We start from the raw sequence: 18,295 nt of genomic DNA, 5'->3' as shown, positions 1-18,295 counted from the left end.
GATCTGTTGTTTGAACTAAAGATGCACATAATTTTATAATCATTTAACAAAAATGTTCACATTGCAGAATAAATAAAAACGAAAATCCACTGATGATGGCACAGTGGTGCCAAAACATGTTTGGGTACTGAAAAAAAACGGTGTTTTGCATAACTGGCGGACCTCAATCCAACAATTTTAACTGCTAACACGGCCAACACAAGGAGCTGCAAAATCAAAATAATGAATATTTTTCATTCTTCCCACGTACAGAGGCTGGACAAAAACATGGAAACGTCGCGAAAAGAGCATGCTTGAGCATAAATACAAATCTTACCCAAGTTTTCAGGTTGCGCTCTTCTATTTCATTAGGACCGGCACTTGTCCAATGACCTCACAAGGGTAACTCCCTATCATACCCCCTCAGATTTAGTGGTAAGAGTCCCCCATTGACAAAATGGTTCAAATGACTCTGAGCACTATGGGACTTAACATCTTTGGTCATCAGTCCCCTAGAACTTAGAACTACTTAAACCTAACTAACCTAAGGACAGCACACAACACCCAGCCATCACTTCCCCATTGACAGCCCATCAAAAACTGAATACAGATTAAGCATGAAAACAGGAAGAAGGTGTACTGAACCGTCAAAAAAAAAAGCAAAAGAGAAACAGAGATGGGTTCAATCACAAGAAGTGCAACGTAGAGCAGCATCGTACATCCACAGCGACGTGGTGAAGTGGTCACGGTAATGGACCACAAAACGGGCGACCCGCGCATTCAGATTTCTTTCTGTGTTGTGGTGACGTCCGTTTGTGGTGGTGGTGTGTTGGGGCTTATGGGCGCTCAACATCGAGGTCATCAGCGCCCTGACACACATTAAAAGGAACGAATGTGGACAGACCTAAGAAAACTAAAGCACACACTCAAACAAAGCAGGAAAAGAAGGAAAATGCTACCTAAGAAAGTAAAACCCAAGGAAAGGGGAAACATAGCAACAAGAATGTCACAGGAAATTGTTATTGGCTGGCCACTTACATAAAATATGGGCGAGCTTGTCACACAGTGAGAAAATTAAAATCCTCTCCCGAAAATGTTTGTAAAAACATTTGACAGGGCACAGAACTTTAAAACTTTAACCACATTCGTCCGAGTGTTACCTAAAAGAGACGGCAGGTCTGGTGCCAAGTCAGGCGCGACCCGCTGGTCAGAAAATAAGACGCAATCCAATAAAACGTGGCGCACAGTGACCTGGACGCCGCAAGCACCACATATTGGAGGTTCCTCTCGCCGACGTCCGTTTGCAACAGCAAGATATAAGGAAGGGACCTGTAATGACGCATGATTCTGCGCAACTCCTCAATAAGCCGAAAGGAAGTGGCTTTCGAATGGGAACCCCAAACGTTCAATGACAAGGCGACAAGTCAACCGAATCTTCCACCGGAAAACACGTATTGTGTGTCCTATAGGCACTGTGCGTGTGTCATACAGTAGGGATCTCTTATCGACGCACCCAACTTGTACGCCTGGTGAGTCAGTGAGATGAACCTCCTCGCCCGATTTAGGTGTTCGTAAGTTTGTGACTGTGATCACTCCCAAGGAAATGATGAAAACATTTGTCATAGAAGCTGCAACAAATGAACGCAACAGTTTCACAATCACTCAGTTTCTCTGTGTTTTGTCAAAACATACGTTTTTCATAATGGTTCAAATGGCTCTGAGCACTATGCGACTTACCTTCTGAGGTCATCAGTCGCCTAGAACTTAGAACTAATTAAACCTAACTAACCTAAAGACATCACACACATCCATGCCCGAGGCAGGATTCGAACCTGCGACCGTAGCGGTCGCTCGGTTCCAGACTGTAGCGCCTAGAACCGCTCGTCCACTCCGGCCGGCAAAACATACGTTTTTAACGTTTTTGAAGTTGCGTTCAGTTTTGGACGTTTTGTCTCTTGAATTACTTCATTGTAAAACAGATCACACCCGTCTATTTGGGTTTTCATTTCTGTGAGGTATTTATGTGGTATCTTGCCTGCTCTCACTATTCATCAGATTTACTTGCGACGGTAACGTATTCTTACCAGGTGACTCACATTCACCATCCAATGTATACAGGATGGTCCATTGATCGTGACTGGACCAAATATCTCACGAAATAAGGGTCAAACGAAAAAACTACAAAGACGAGACTTGTCTAGCTTGAAGGGGGAAACCAGATGGCGCTATGGTTAACCCGTTAGATGGCGCTGCTATAGGTCAAACGGATATCAACTGCGTTTTTTGTAAATAGGAGTCCCCATTTTTTATTACATATTCGTGTAGTACGTAAAGAAATATGAATGTTTTAGTTGGACCACTTTTTTCTCTTTGTGATTGATGGCGCTGTAATAGTCACAAACATATGGCTCACAATTTCAGACGAACAGTTGGTAACAGGTAGGTTTTTTAAATTAAAATACAGAACGTAGGCACGTTTGTACATTTTATTTCGGTTGTTCCAATGTGATACATGTATCTTTGTCAACTTATCATTCTGAGAACTCATGCTGTTACAGCGTGATTGGCTGTAAATACCACATTAATGCAATAAATGCTCAAAATGATGTTCGTCTACCTCAGTGCATTTGGCAATACGTGTAAGGACATTCATCTCAACAGCGAGTAGTTCGCCTTCCGTAATGTTCGCACATACTTTGACAATGCGCTGACGCACGTTGCCAGGCGTTGTCGGTGGATCACGATAGCAAATATCCGTCAACTTTCCCCACAGAAAGAAATCCGGGTACGTCAGATCCGGTGAACGTGCAGGCCATGTTATGGTGCTTCGACGACCAATCCACCTGTCATGAAATATGCTATTCAATAGTGATTCAACCGCACGCGAGCTATGTGCCGGACGTCCATCATGTTGGAAGTACATCGCCAATCAGTATACATTGCACCTTTTAGATTGCCATCTATAAAATTGGGGCCAATTATTCTTCCTCCCATAATGTCGCACCATACATTAGCCCGCCAAGGTCGCTGATGTTCCACTTGTCGCAGCCATCGTGGACTTCCGTTACCCAATAGTGCATATTATGCCGGTTTACGTTACCGCTGTCGGTGAATAACGCTTCGTCGCTAAATAGAACGCGTGCAAAAAATCCGTCATCGTCCCGTAATTTCTCTTGTGCACAGTGGTAGAACTGTACACGACGTTCAAAGTCGTCGCCATGCAATTCATGGTGCATAGAAATATGGTACGGGTGCAATCAATGTTGATCTAGCATTCTTAACACCGACGTTTTTGATATTCCCGATTCTCGCGCAATTTGTCTGCTACGGATGTGCGGATTAGATGCGACAGTGGCTAAAACACCTACTTGGGTATCATAATTTGTTGCAGTTCGTGGTTGACGTTTCACATGTGGCTGAACACTTCCTGTTTCCTGAAATACCTTAACTATCCGGCGACCGCTCCGGACACTTGGATGATGTCGTCCAGGATACCGAGCAGCATACATAGCACACGCCCGTTGGGCATTTTGATCACAATAGCCATACATCAACACGACATCAACCTTTTCCGCAATTGGTAAACGGTCCATTTTAACACGGGTAATGTATCACGAAGCAAATACCTGCCGCACTGGCGGAATGTTACGTGATAACACGTACTTATACGCTTGTCTATTACAGCGCCATCTATCACAAAGCGAAAAAAGTGGTCCAACTAAAACATTCATATTTCTTTACGTATTTCACGAATATGTAATAAAAATGGGGGTTCCTATTTTAAAAAAAACGCAGTTGATATCCGTTTGACCTATGGCAGCGCCATCTAGCGGGCCAACCATAGTGCCATCTGGTTTCCCCCTTCAAGCTAGACGAGTTTCGTTCTTCGTAGTTTTTTCGTTTGATGCTTATTTCGTGAGATATTTGGCGCGGTCACTATCAATGGACCACCCTGTAGTGTGACAACTGCCAAAAGTGCAGAAAGAGACAAACATTTCAGTTACTGTGAGGACAGCTCATAATGTTGTAAAAATTAAAAAAAAGGCTCAAGCGAGTTTAGAACACGGGCCATTTGCTTAGCAGTTCATCACCGTGAGCACTTATCCGTGAGGTCGTAGTTCAGTGGACCTTTTCCTTTTTTTCATGCTTGATCTGTGTTCAGTTTTCGACGGGTTATCCACTGGGCACGTACCACTATATCTGAGGAGTATGCAATGGGGAGTGTCCCTTATCAGTAATTTGCAAGCGCCAGCCGTGGTCAGAACAGTGGCCCGTGTTACATGAAATGTATTCGCAGATGCGAATATGGACAACCATCAGCTGTATAATGGAACGACGGCACTGAAAATTTGAGCCGGACCGGACTCGAACCCGGATTTCGGGTTATCGCGAGCGGTCGCCTTACCATTAGGTCATCCGAGCACGCTCCATGGTCCCAAACATCCACGTGCATGCATGCGTCATAATTCCAAGCGACACAGGCGCTGCAATATCGTACTGATCCGCCGACTCTGGGCCACCGACTTTCAAGTAAAATGTCAGCCCTGTACAAGAATGTACATAGAGTACAGTTTCGAGTCACACTGTTGACGGCACATGAAAATTTGGGTCTGGTCGTCAGTCGTGCCGAGAAATGCGGGCTCGAATCCCAGTTCCGCACAAAGGTCCATTGTCATCATTCCATTAAAGAGCCAATGGCTATCCATAATAACACAAAATATTGCTCCAGAAGTTGTACCATTACGGAATACGGGGAATAGCTCACAACTGGTTCACCTCTTACTTTAGCAACAGGCAGCAAAAGGTCATTATTCACAATGTTGATAACGACCGTGATGTGAGGTTTCAGTGGGGTACAGTCAAGTGGGCAGTGCCCCAAGGATCAGTGTTGGGGCCACTCCTGTTCGTCATTTATACAAATGATATGCCCTCTAGTATTACGGGTAACTCTCAAATGTTTATGTTTGCTGATGGCACTAGCTTGGTAGTAAAGGATATTGTGTGCAACATTGGCTCGGTTTCAAATAGTGTAGTACATGACCTCAGTTCATAGCTTGTAGAAAATAAACTAACGCTAAGTCACAGTAAGACTCGGTTTTTCCAGTTTCTAACACACAATCCAACAATACCTCACGTTTTAATTTCATTGAGTGGGCATATGATTTGTAAAAATGAACAGTTCAAATTTCTAGGTGTTCAGATAGATAGTAAGCCGTCGTGGAAAGCCCATATTCAGGATCTTGTTCAAAGATATAGTGCTGCCATTTTTACTATTCCAACGGTATCTGAAGTGAGTGATCGTTCGACACGATAATTTGTCTGCAATTATTTTCATTCGTGTATGTTGTATGGTATTTTATTCTAGGGTAACTTTTCCCATTCTAAAAGGATATTTTTGGCTCAGAACCTCTTGTCGACCCTTGTTCACTAGTCTGGGTATTTTGACATTGGCCTCGTTTCTTGTTACCAATATTAGTTTATTCCCAAGAATAAGCAGCTTTCACTCAGTTAATACTCGGCAGAAATCAAACCTGCATTTGGATCGGACTTCCTTAACTCTTGTGCAAAAATGTGTGCACCTATTTTCAATAAGCTGCCACTCAAATTCCAAAATCTTAGCAGTAATCCAAGCGCTTTCAAATCGAAACTGAGGAGTTTCCTCACGGGTCACTCCTTCTATTCTGTCGAGGAGTTCCTTGAAAAATTAAGCTGATTTTTATTGTATTGCTGCTAGCGTTTGCTTAAACTAATGGACTGACTTTTTTAAGGCTCACGAACATTTATTTTTATTTGTTATTACGTTTATGTTGTAATTTCATGTACTGACAGGTTCCATGACCTTGGAGATTTGCTCCTCAATTTGGTCCTACGAAACTTGACGAGTAAATAAATAAATTCGCAATGGGGAATTCCTTTCGAGTATTTCACAACTGCTGCAGTTGCCGCAATGCCTTCGAACATGCATGCATGTCCTTAGGAACACTGCTTCGTAATTCTGATAAACACGTGCACCGCCATTCGTAATGTTCTGAATAGTTGTGAGTACATTAACTTACAGCTAAGTGAATTGGAACGTGGGCAGATTGTTGGTGTTCGTATGGTGACTGCTTACGTAGCCAAGGGAGACGATGTGTTTCGTGTGTCAAGAGGCACCGTATTGAGTACCTATACGGCGTAATGTAGCATCGTCGAACAGATGCGCAAAACTATAGACCTATATCTCTGACGTCGATCTATTGTAGAATTTTAGAACATGTTTTTTGCTCGAGTATCATGTCGTTTATGGAAACCCAGAATCTACTCTGTAGGAATCAACATGGATTCCGGAAACAGCGATCGTGTGAGACCGAATTCGCTTTATTTGTTCATGAGACCCAGAAAACATTAGATACAGGCTCCCAGGTAGATGCCATTTTCCTTGACTTCCGGAAGGCGTTCGATACAGTTCCGCACTGTCGCCTGATAAACAAAGTAAGAGCCTACGGAATATCAGACCAGCTGTGTGGCTGGATTGAAAAATTTTTAGCAAACAGAACACAGCATGTTGTTATCAATGGAGAGACGTCTACAGACGTTAAAGTTACCTCTGGCGTGCCACAGGGGAGTGTTATGGGACCATTGCTTTTCACAATATATATAAATGACCTAGTAGATGAAGTCGGAAGTTCCACGCGGCTTTTCGCGGATGATGCTGTAGTATACAGAGAAGTTGCAGCATTAGAAAATTGTAGCGAAATGCAGGAAGATCTGCAGCGGATAGGCACTTGGTGCAGGGAGTGGCACCTGACCCTTAACATAGACAAATGTAACGTATTGCGAATACATAGTGTTGTGGATTGGCAGGAGCCAACCCACGGAGTTTGGAGGAAGCCGAAAGGCACGCGTTTAAGCTCACGCAGGCTGGCGTGAGGTCTGGAACAGGACAAGGAAAAAGGTGGTACTTGGTGGAATACTTAACTTTAATCCATCAATGTTGAAAGTAGCTCTTGTCTGTACATTCTTCACAATATCAATAGTAACTGGTAATGGCGGCTTGCTAGGTCGTAGCAAATGACGTAGCTGAAGGCTATGCTAACTATCGTCTCGGCAAATGAAAACGTATTCTGTCAGTGAACCATCGCTAGCAAAGCCGGTTGTACAACTGGGGCGAGTGCTAGGAAGTCTCTCTAGACCTGCCGTGTGGCGGCGCTCGGTCTGCAATCACTGATAGTGGCGACACGCGGGTCCGACGTATACTAACGGACCGCGGCCGATTTAAAGGCTACCACCTAGCAAGTGTGGTGTTTGGCGGTGACACCACACATAGAAAGAAGGATCCTTTATTGTATGGTTATATGATAGCGGAACAAACACTTGTAGCAGTTACTTCTGTAAAATATCTGGGAGCATGCGTGCGGAACGATTTGAAGTGGAATGATCATATAAAATTAATTGTTGGTAAGGCGGGTACCAGGTTGAGATTCATTGCGAGAGTCCTTAGAAAATGTAGTCAATCAACAAAGGAGGTGGCTTACAAAACACTCGTTCGACATATACTTGAGTATTGCTCATCAGTGTGGGATCCGTACCATATCGGGTTGACGTAGGAGATAGAGAAGATCCAAAGACGAGTGGCGCGTTTCGTCACAGGGTTATTTGATAACCGTGATAGCGTTACGGAGATGTTTAGCAAACTCAAGTGTCAGACTCTGCAAGAGAGGCGCTCTGCATCGCGGTGTAGCTTGCTCGCCAGGTTTCGAGAGGGTGCGCTTCTGGATGAGGTATCGAATATATTGCTTCCCCCTACTTATACCTCCCGAGGAGATCACGAATGTAAAATTAGAGAGATTCGAGCGCGCACGGAGGCTTTCAGACAGTCGTTCTTCCCGCGAACAATACGCGACTGGAACAGGAAAGGGAGGTAATGACAGTGGCACGTAAAGTGCCCTCCGCCACACACCGTTGGGTGGTTTGCGGAGTATAAATGTAGATGTAGTGCAGGTGGAAATTTTTTGAATAAACCAGAATTTACAAAAATGGTTCAAATGGCTCTGAGTACTATGGGACTTAACATCTATGGTCATCAGTCCCCTAGAACTTAGAACTACTTAAACCTAACTAACCTAAGGACATCACACACATCCATGCCCGAGACAGGATTCGAACCTGCGACCGTAGCAGTCGCGCGGCTCCGGACTGAGCGCTTAGAACCGCTAGACCACCGCGGCCGGCTGTGAATACTGTCTGCAAAATTTGTATGAACCAGCAACTACCTAATGGGATGAGGGTTATAAAGAGAGAAAGGTGTCATTTTGGTGTTGAAGCAATTTTAATGGCCAGTAGTGTATATTTAGTGACATGTATGAATACTGTCTGCAAAATTTGTATGAACCAGCAACTACCTAATGGGATGAGGGTTATAAAGTGAAGAGAGAAAGGGGGAGGAAGAGATGGAAAGAGAGAGAGGTGTTAGGGCGTGGTCACAGCTGTGGGGGAGGAGGAGATGGGCAGTGAAGGGGAGGGAAAATAGACAAAGAAAGGAAAGAGAGAGCGAGGCGAAATGAGGAGACAGAGTGGTTGAGGAGGAGGTAGAGGATATAGGAGGAGATGGATTCAGAGGAGGAAAGATGAGATCAGGGAGTAGGAGCTGATGGAGAGGAAAGAGCACGTGGACTGAGAGAGTTGGGATGAGCAGATGAAGAGAGAGAAAAAGGGAGTAGCCGATGGACAGACAAGATGGGGATGGGGGTGCAGAAGTGGACAGAGAAAGGAATAAAGGAGGAGTTGGACAGAAAAATGAAAGAGAGGAGATGAACAGAGAGGAGGAAGGAACAGGACTAATACAATGGAATAAAAACATACCAGGGCTAGTTTCTCCGATAGATGATGCTTCATTCTCCATCAGTTTTCAACTTACCTGTTTAGCCGGAGACGGCTCAGCTGGGCTGAGGAAAACAGAGCTAGTAAATGGAAACTGAGCTGGCACAAATTTCGAGCAGCGCCGTTCGCAGTGGGCACTCACCCGTTCAGCAGGGCCTGGCGTAGCAGGGCTTGGGGCAGCACGGCGGGCAGCAGGGCAGGCACGGTGGGGGGCACAGGGGCACGCAGCACTGCACGTAGTACGGGATCTGCGTGGGCAGCCCGAAGCACGGCGAGCAGCACGGCAGGGTGCAGCACCTGCAGCAGGCGGGGCCGGCTTCAGGCGCGAGCAACAACACAAGGCGGGCCCAAAGTGTGAAAGCTGACACAGGTGAAAGTGTACAGGGGAGTAGTTGTTGTGGTCTTCAGTCCAGACTGGTTTGATGCAGCTCTCCATGCTACTCTATCCTGTGCAAGCTGCTTCATCTCCCAGTACCTACTGCACCCTACATCCTTCTGAATCTGCTTAGTGTATTCATCTCTTGGTCTCCCTCTTCGATTTTTACCCTCCACGCTGCTCTCAAATACTAAATTGGTGATCCCTTGATGCCTCATAATATGCCCTACCAACCGATCCCTTCTTCTAGTCAAGTTGTGCCACAAATTTCTCTTCTTCCCAATTCTATTCAGCACCTCTGCATTAGTTATGTGATCTACCCATCTAATCTTCAGCATTCTTCTGAACCACGACATTTCAAAAGCTTCTATTCTCTTCTTGTGCAAACTATTTATCGTCCATGTTTCACTTCCATACATGGCTACACTCCATACAATTACTTTGAGAAACGACTTCCTGACACTTAAAGCTATATTCGAAGTTAACAAATTTCTCTTCTTCAGTAATGCTTTCCTTGTCATTACCAGTGTACAAAAATGGTTCAAATGCCTCTGAGCACTATGGGACATAACATCTGAGGTCATGAGTCCCCTAGAACTTAGAACTACTTAAACCTAACTAACCTAAGGACATCACACACATCCATGACCGAGGCAGGATTCGAACCTGCGACCGTAGAGGTCGCGCGGTTCCAGACTGTAGCGCCTAGAACTGCTCGGCCAACCGGCCGGCTCTATACTCGATATTAACAAATTTCTCTTCTTCAGAAACGCTTTCCTTGCCATTGCCAGTCTACATTTTATATCCTCTCTACTTCGACCACCATCAGTTATTTTCTCCCCCAAATAGCAGAAGTCCTTTACTACCATAAGTGTCTCATTTCCTAATCTAATTCCCGCAGCACTCCCTTTTTCTCTCTCTTCATCTGCTCATTCCAACTCTCTCAGTCCACGTGCTCTTTCCTCTCCACCAGCTCCTACTCCCTGATCTCATCTTTCCTCCTCTGAATCCATCTCCTCCTATATCCTCTACCTCCTCCTCAACCACTCTGTCTCCTCATTTCGCCTCGCTCTCTCTTTCCTTCCATTATCCTCGTTTTGCTTTTGTTGATGTTCATCTTATATCCTCCTTTCAAGACACTGTCCATTCCGTTCAACTGCTCTTCCAGGTCCTTTGCTGTCTCTGACAGAATTACAATGTCATCGGTGAACCTCAAAGTTTTTATTTCTTCTCCACGGATTTTAATTCCTACTCCGAATTTTTCTTTTGTTTCCTTTACTGCATGCTCAAGGGAGAAGGGCGGCCAATGATCGAATCAGTCCATCATGTAATACGAAGTATGTTCAAAAACTTCCAAAACGTTAGTAATTTCGCGCCAATGATATGTTGGAGCGAAATGAGTTTGGCATCTCTGCACACACCTGTCTTTACTGCGTAACTGTCGGAAGTTTCACTGTTGTATGGCTGTTATTGATCAGCGCTGTATTGAGTAGGACGTTGTCGCACAGTCTGCGGATTTCCAGATGGCAGAATTAGAGCAGCAAAACGTCTGCATTAAATTTTGCGTAAAATTCAAGAAAACCTTTACAGAGACACACCAAATGATGCAGCCTACGGCGATGAGTACTTAAGGTTGTAGTGGTACTTGAATTACGTAACCATTGCGGCACCTCACCTCAGCCTCTCGATGGCAGCAATATTCTACTGTGTTTCTGTAAAGCAGTTAACATATATCTGAGACAACATTCAGATTTGATTTCATTAATGTAGAGATACTTTGATACATCGATATGTTTATTTTGCAATGATTTTATTATTATGCGAATTCTTTCTTTTGTCACTATGATCTTTGACGTACTTGTAACTCTGATTTTTTGGGCGCGTAAGCGGTTATTAGAGAGTCAAGTCTTGGTCGTCATGTTGAAAAGACGCAAATTGTAGTCAGTTTATAAAATGTGAACTTTAACAGCGAGGAAGATATTTTCAAGTATGTTTCATATCGTGAAGTTTTGTTTTGTGAGTTACGTGATGTTGCAACAAAAGTAATAAAAAAGAAGTGTAACTTAAATTCAGAGTGCTGATTACTTTTTTACATCACCATTGTCGTAACTTGCAAAAGTTTAACCTTCAAGAATGGTTTATGAAACACATCTATAAAACTTTTGAATATCGCAGAATATCACCTAGGCCTCTTTGCATCCGAGCTTGGAATCACCACCACCTAGATTTTTGACGATTGAGGCATGATTTTACAACGAGACCAGCGTGGGAAACACGGAAATATGAGTGCCTAGTTTATCCATTATTTCAAGAATCGACTTTATTAACTGTGCTCTAATGACACCTGCCACATAATATAACTTTGTTGTTGCCAGAAAATGCAGTATTTAGCAGTGTGAGCAACACTACAAATCACAATTAATTTTTGACCTTTATCGTGGTAGGACTGTTAGAAGCTGTACTCTGTGTTACGAATGGTTCACACAGTTCAAAAATGGCTGGACGGAAGTTAAGGGTGACCCTCGTTCAGGACGGCCTTCGCCATCTACCGACGACGCTCGCGTCAGGAACTTCGACTAAATTGTGGGAATCAATCGAAGACTGACTGTCGAGAGATTGGAGAAGAATGTCATGTTTAAGTTGGATAGTGTCATGAAATTCTGATACAGCATCTCGCAATGCATCGTGTTGCCGCCAAGTTCGTCCCACGGCTCATGAGTCAAGACCAAGAAGACCTTCCTCTCGCAGTCTGTGAAGAGCGCAAATGAGAACGAAATGTTCCTTAAGAGAACCATAATTGGTGATGAGACGTGGGTCTACGGTTATGATGTTGAGACAAGGTTCAATCTTCGCAATCGGTCGGGAGGCGTTGTCCAAGACCAAAAAATGTTCGCCAGCTCAGGTCAAATATCAAAGCCATGCCGACAGCTTTCGTTGACTTTGCAGGATTGGTTCATCATTAATTCGTGACACATGGACACACTGTTAATCGATGGTACTATCGGAACGTGTTGCGACGCCTGCCAGAAAATGTGAGAGAAGAACGGCCTGAAATGTGGCGAGACTATACATGACTCTTGCTTCACGATAGCGCATTCATCCCTGTTGGTGCCTGACTGTTACACATACTCTCCAGACCTTGCGGTTTTTCTTTAATTTACGAAGTCGAAAACCTTGTTGAAAAGACGCAGATTTGCAACGGTAGACGAGATTAAAGAAAATTCACAGGCGCCGTATCGCGCGATCCGGCAAGAGGTAAACCAAGACGGCTTCCAGAAGTGGAAACGGCGGAGGGACCGATGTATCAATTGTGAAGGAGAGTATTTGGAAGGAAACCGTACACAATAAGTAAATGGCAAGTGTAGAAAAAAATTGAGGACAAGGTTTCGGAATTTTTTAAACAGACTTCGTACATCCCCTAATATTGTACAAAGCGAGATAGACCACGGGTAAAATTTACTGTTAGGTGGAGACTTAATTGAAACGTTTGCATTTAGATTTAAAATATATTTTGGCTTATTAGGACAATATTAACATTGATACTGAAGTCAGTTTACAGCACGTAGCCACAGATTCGCAATTATACCACAAATGGCCCGTTTGCAAACCTATATTTACTGGATCGTTGTTTTTCTTATATGTGATACACCATTATATATGACAAAATATTTATTATAATTTTTATACACTACTGGCCATTACAATTGCTACACCAAGAAGAAATGCAGATGATAAACGGGTATTCATTGGACAAATATATTATACTAGAACTGACATGTGATTACATTTTCACGCAATTTGGGTGCATAGATCCTGAGAAATCAGTACCCAGAACAACCACCTCTGGCCGTAATAACGGCCTTGATGCGCCTGGGCATTGAGTCAAACAGAGCTTGGATGGCGTGTACAGGTACAGCTGCCCATGCAGCTTCCACACGATACCACAGTTCATCAAGAGTAGTGACTGGCGTATTCTGACGAACCAGTTGCTCGGCCACCATTGACCAGACGTTTTCAATTGGTGAGAGATCTGGAGAATTTGCTGGCCAGGGCAGCAGTCGAACATTTTCTGTATCCAGAAAGGCCCGTACAGCACCTGCAACATGCGGTCGTGCATTATCCTGCTGGAATGTAGGTTATCGCAGGGATCAAATGAAGGGTAGAGCCACGGGTCGTAACACATCTGAAATGTAGCGTCCACTGTTCAAAGTGCCGTCAATGCGAACAAGAGGTAACCGAGACGTGTAACCAATGGCACCCCATACCATCACGCCGGGTGATACGCCAGTATGGCGATAACGAATACATGCTTCCAATGTGCGTTCAATGCGATGTCGGCAAACACGGATGCGACCATCACGATGCTGTAAACAGAACTTGGATTCATCCGAAAAAATGACGTTTTACCATTCGTGCACCCACATTCGTCGTTGAGTACACCATCGCAGGCACTCCTGTCTGTGATGCAGTGTCAAGGATAACCGCAGCCGTGGTCTCCGAGCTGATAGTCCATGCTGCTGCAAACGTCGTCGAACTGTTCGTGCAGATGGTTGTTGTCATGCAAACGTCTTCTTCTAATGACTCAGGTATGGAGACGTGGCTGCACAATCCGTTACAGCCATGAGGATAAGATGCCTGTCATCTCCACTGCTAGTGATAAGAGGCCGTTGGGATCCAGCACGGCGTTCCGTATTACCCTCCTGAACCCACCGATTCCATATTCTGCTAACAGTCATTGGATCTCGACCAACGCGAGCAGCAATGTCGCGATACGATAAACCGCAATCGCGATAGGCTACAATCCGACCTTTATCGAAATCGTAAACGTGATGGTACACATTTCTCCTCCTTACACGAGGCATCACAACAACGTTTCACCAGGCAACGCCGGTCAACTGCTGTTTGTGTATGAGAAATCGGTTGGAAACTTTCCTCATGTCAGCACGTTTAGGTGTCGCCACCGGCGCCAACCTTGTGTGAATGCTCTGAAAAGATAATCATTTGCATATCACAGCATCTTCTTCCTGTCGGTTAAATTTCGCGTCTGTAGCACGTCATCTTCGTGGTGTAGCAATTTTAATGGCCAGTAGTGTAGATAAATAAATAAAGAATCCATGTCGCTCACGGCTTGGTGCAAACACATCCTTCCAATTGGCACCATTCACAAATGGCTGTGTTAGGTTAAATTGGGGCTGTCACCAACAATGTAATCAACGATCCACCACATCAAAAGAATAAATCATACTGTTTAGTTGTGGAGGGGCCTTTTTTTCTGGCTCTAATAAGATAAGGAAAAATCTAAAGCAAAGGCAAGTAAGGATGAGAAGGGAGAGGGTGGGGGCATCAAATCATTTGCGTCTTGTGCGGAAAAATGTTCTTGAATTGGTCATGGCAAGAGGGGCTGAAAGAGGGAGCAGGAATACCGCATAGCACTCGACATAGAGCAGGATGGTATCCGGCAGGCAGAAGCTCAGGAAACAGCACGCCATACGGGTAAAAAAATTGTTAGTAAGTCCAGAAAAATTATTTGCATGTAACACTGTCACTACTATTGTGGGTTCGTACTCACTTCATAAAAAAATACTTGGAAACGTTTTGAGAGGAAATGTGTGACTTAATATCTTGCGTCAGAGGCAAGTATACTAGATACGCTAAGCACAATGACGAAAAAATCTGTTACAGTAATATTCAGAAAGTAATTGTCAGATTTTCTGTAATCACTGAATTAATACACCAAGTGTTTCCAAACTTTCGTGTTCGTTTTCTCTAAAATTAGAAAAGAGAATATTAGAAAATCAAAACTTCTCCCATAAGTAATCGACAATTCAATAGATGTAAGACACAGGGGAAGAATGTATGTAACTTATTGTTAACTGTAGTCACAACACTAATCAAGCAATTTTGGATTTTCGTTTTCCTCATTATTCACGTGAAGACTTTCAAAACAGTAAAGATTTATAGAAAGTATGTACCTAGCAACAATTATTTTTTGTTGTTGACGGGATATGGTCCTTCATATTTTCTTGCTAGTTCTAGACCAGTTGCCTCTCTACCTTACCTTTATAATGTAACATTTAACAAACTGTGCGTTCACTTGTTTGAATTTCGTTGACGATGCTAGCTGCTTCCTATTTTATAGCTTGCGCTCCTTCCTAAAAACAAACATACAGAAACGTCTGTAGAGAAATAAAGCGGGATGAAAACAGCGGCCGCCAACAATTTAACTCTAGAGCCAACACAACGCTAATCCTCATAAGTTTATTTTAGGTTAGCCTTGTTGTAAGGGCGGACCTCAGCGGCCGAGCGGTTGTAAGCGCTTCAGTCTGGAGCAGCACGACCGCTACGGTCGCAGGTTCGAATCCTGCCTCGGATGTGAGTGGTGTCCTTAGGTTAGTTAGGTTTAAGTAGTTCTAAGTTCTAGGGGACTGATGACCTCAGATGTTAAGTCCCATAGTGCTCAGAGCCATTTGAACCATCTGTTATAAAGTAAAACAAACCAGTGACTCTTACCAATCTTACAGGCTTTCATTAATACACATCACATTAAATTTACGTACTGCTAACATTAAAGACTTCCTCAATATTTGAACAAATGCTACCTCTAATATGAGTTTGGTAATATAGTGCCAAACTTACGGTATTTTCAACATCTGATGAATTCCTGGTGCACAGTCAATGCATCATTGTCATCAAAAATGGATCGCTTTTGTCGTTAACATCCTCGCCAAACATCCATCTCTTTACTCGATGACAAGATTGACAAGTCATTGTCACATTGACACTGTGGCATGGCACTTTTTTTCATCCAAAGACAAGAACATAAATATGGTAAGGCAAACCAATGCATACACCCGTCAAATACTTTCTAGCAGTTTAAATGGAAATACTTGTAGCTAGCATGCAGTGCAACTGAAACCACCACAGAGAATATGATGATATTAATTCTCACCAAATTGAAGGTTAGCACATTCATCTACTGATCCCTTCAATTCCAGCCCATACATGGATACTGAAGCTTCACCACCATGACTGCTCGAGGATTTACTTCTGTCCTCACGTGCGTATTGTCGTAATTTACTGTGAAATCTCTTGTGAATCATGCCTTATCTGTACATAAATGCAGGCTGCAGATCATCACCGGCCCATTTCTCAACAGGTGCTGATTTTCAGACGTACCATTACAGGTACTTTTCTTCTGGTTTTCATCAATACTATCCATAGTGGGAAGATGCGACGATTTAAACACTTTGTATAGCTAAAAAGTATTTGTGATACTAGCTTCGATTGTTATACGGGTCATTTATGTCAGTTCAACGCAGCACTCAACCCGACCCACTCAGATTTCTTTCAAATTCGATCCATTCAGTGATCCAGAAGAGAGATGGAAAACAACCATATAGATATACATTATAAATATACAAACACAAATACCAAACAGATATACATTATAATTATGAAAAAAGGTATAGGTCTGAGAAGGCAGGAAATTACATGAAGTTTACAGGCGTCTGTTTCAACATAAATGACTATAGTTCTGGTTCTACACGCTGTGACGAAATGAACAGATGATTTCATTGAGGTGTTTGCATCAAGTTTACAACAGGACCTACAACACTCATTTATCACCCAGCAGCAGTCACAGTTCTTTATGACTATAGAAAAACTCAAAGTAAATAAATATGTTGTAGTTTGTGATTTCGCAGAGGATTACTCCGTCACAATTCAGCATGACGTACAGAGCTTTCGCTCGAATAATGCACAGGTTACATGTGTAGCTTACTACAGAGACGCAAATACTTATGAAATACACCATGTGTCGTATGTGGAAATATCTGACGGCCATCAAGCATGGTACAGTGTGTGTGCAATCTTTCCAGCACGATTTCACGAATTTCTTAAAAGGTCACTTTCCAAATCCAAAGCACGTTTATTACTTCCCAGATACATGAGTTGGCCAGTATAAAAATAAAGAGAATTTCATGAAACTGCCATACATTCAGAAAGATTTTGAACAGCATATTTGCCACAGGACGTGGCAAAGAACTCTGTGATAATGTTGCAGGGGCTCTCCAGCCTCAAGTGACCTCATGATAACCATATTTTGACGCCACGACAACTGTTTCATTTGTCTAAAGACGATATTCCTTCATGTTCCTTCACATATATATGGCTTCCTATCATTATTACGACATTTCCAAGATGAAGCAACTTTTGTAGTATGCAAGGTCTATTCGAGGTACCATAAGCAGCATTGTGTAATACCTCTTAAAGGTATAATAAAATCAAAGACATGCCGTGCTTATTTAGTAAGCAGACAAGACTTAGTTATTCCTTTGGTGAATGAAATGCTGCTAACAGACAGACATGGATTTGTTGCCTGTACGAGCTGTGATCAAAAATAACTGGGATTTTTGTTTTCTTGAAGAATCTTTGTTTATTCAACATCAACTGTGTCCTCTTTAAAGCAATCCCCCTCAGATGTAATATACTTGTCCCAGCTCTTTTTCCAACCTTGGCCGAGTGGGGTAGCCGTGCGGTCCAGGCGCCTTGTCACGGTTTGCGCGGATGCCCCCGTCGGAGGTTCGAGTCCTCCCTCGGGCATGGGTGTGTCTGTGTTGTCCTTAGCGTAAGTTGGGCAACGGCCTTGCCGCAGTGGATTCACCGGTTCCCGTCAGATCACCGAAGTTAAGCGCTGTCGGGCGTGGCTGGCATTTGGATGGGTGACCGTCCGGGCCGCCATGTGCTGTTGCCATTTTTCGGGATTCACTCACCATCGTGATGCCAATTGAGGAGCTACTGTACCGAATAGTATCGGCTCCGCTCACAGAAAAACATCACAACGACCGGGAGAGCGGTGTGCTGACCACACGCCCCTCCCATCCACATCCTCAGCTGAGGATGACACGGCGGTCGGATGGTCCCGATGGGCCACTTGTAGCCTGACGACGGAGTGCTTAGCGTAAGTTAAGTTATATTAAGTATTGTGTAAGCTCAGGGGCCGATGACCTCAGGAGTTTGGTCCCGTAAGACCTTACCACAAATTTCCAAATTTTTTTTCCAATCTTAGAAGCACTTCTGGAA

General features: G+C 43.6%; 1 pseudogene; it reads left to right on the top strand.

Annotated features, from left to right (window-relative positions):
• Nucleotides 1–17,848: 17,848 nt before the first annotated feature.
• On the top strand, nucleotides 17,849–17,966 carry LOC124719223 (annotated as a pseudogene).
• The last annotated feature ends 329 nt before the right edge of the window (nucleotides 17,967–18,295 follow it).

The sequence above is a fragment of the Schistocerca piceifrons genome, chromosome 10 (assembly GCF_021461385.2).
Source record: "Schistocerca piceifrons isolate TAMUIC-IGC-003096 chromosome 10, iqSchPice1.1, whole genome shotgun sequence".
NCBI lineage: Eukaryota > Metazoa > Arthropoda > Insecta > Orthoptera > Acrididae > Schistocerca > Schistocerca piceifrons.
This window is presented reverse-complemented; position numbering and strand designations above follow the sequence as displayed.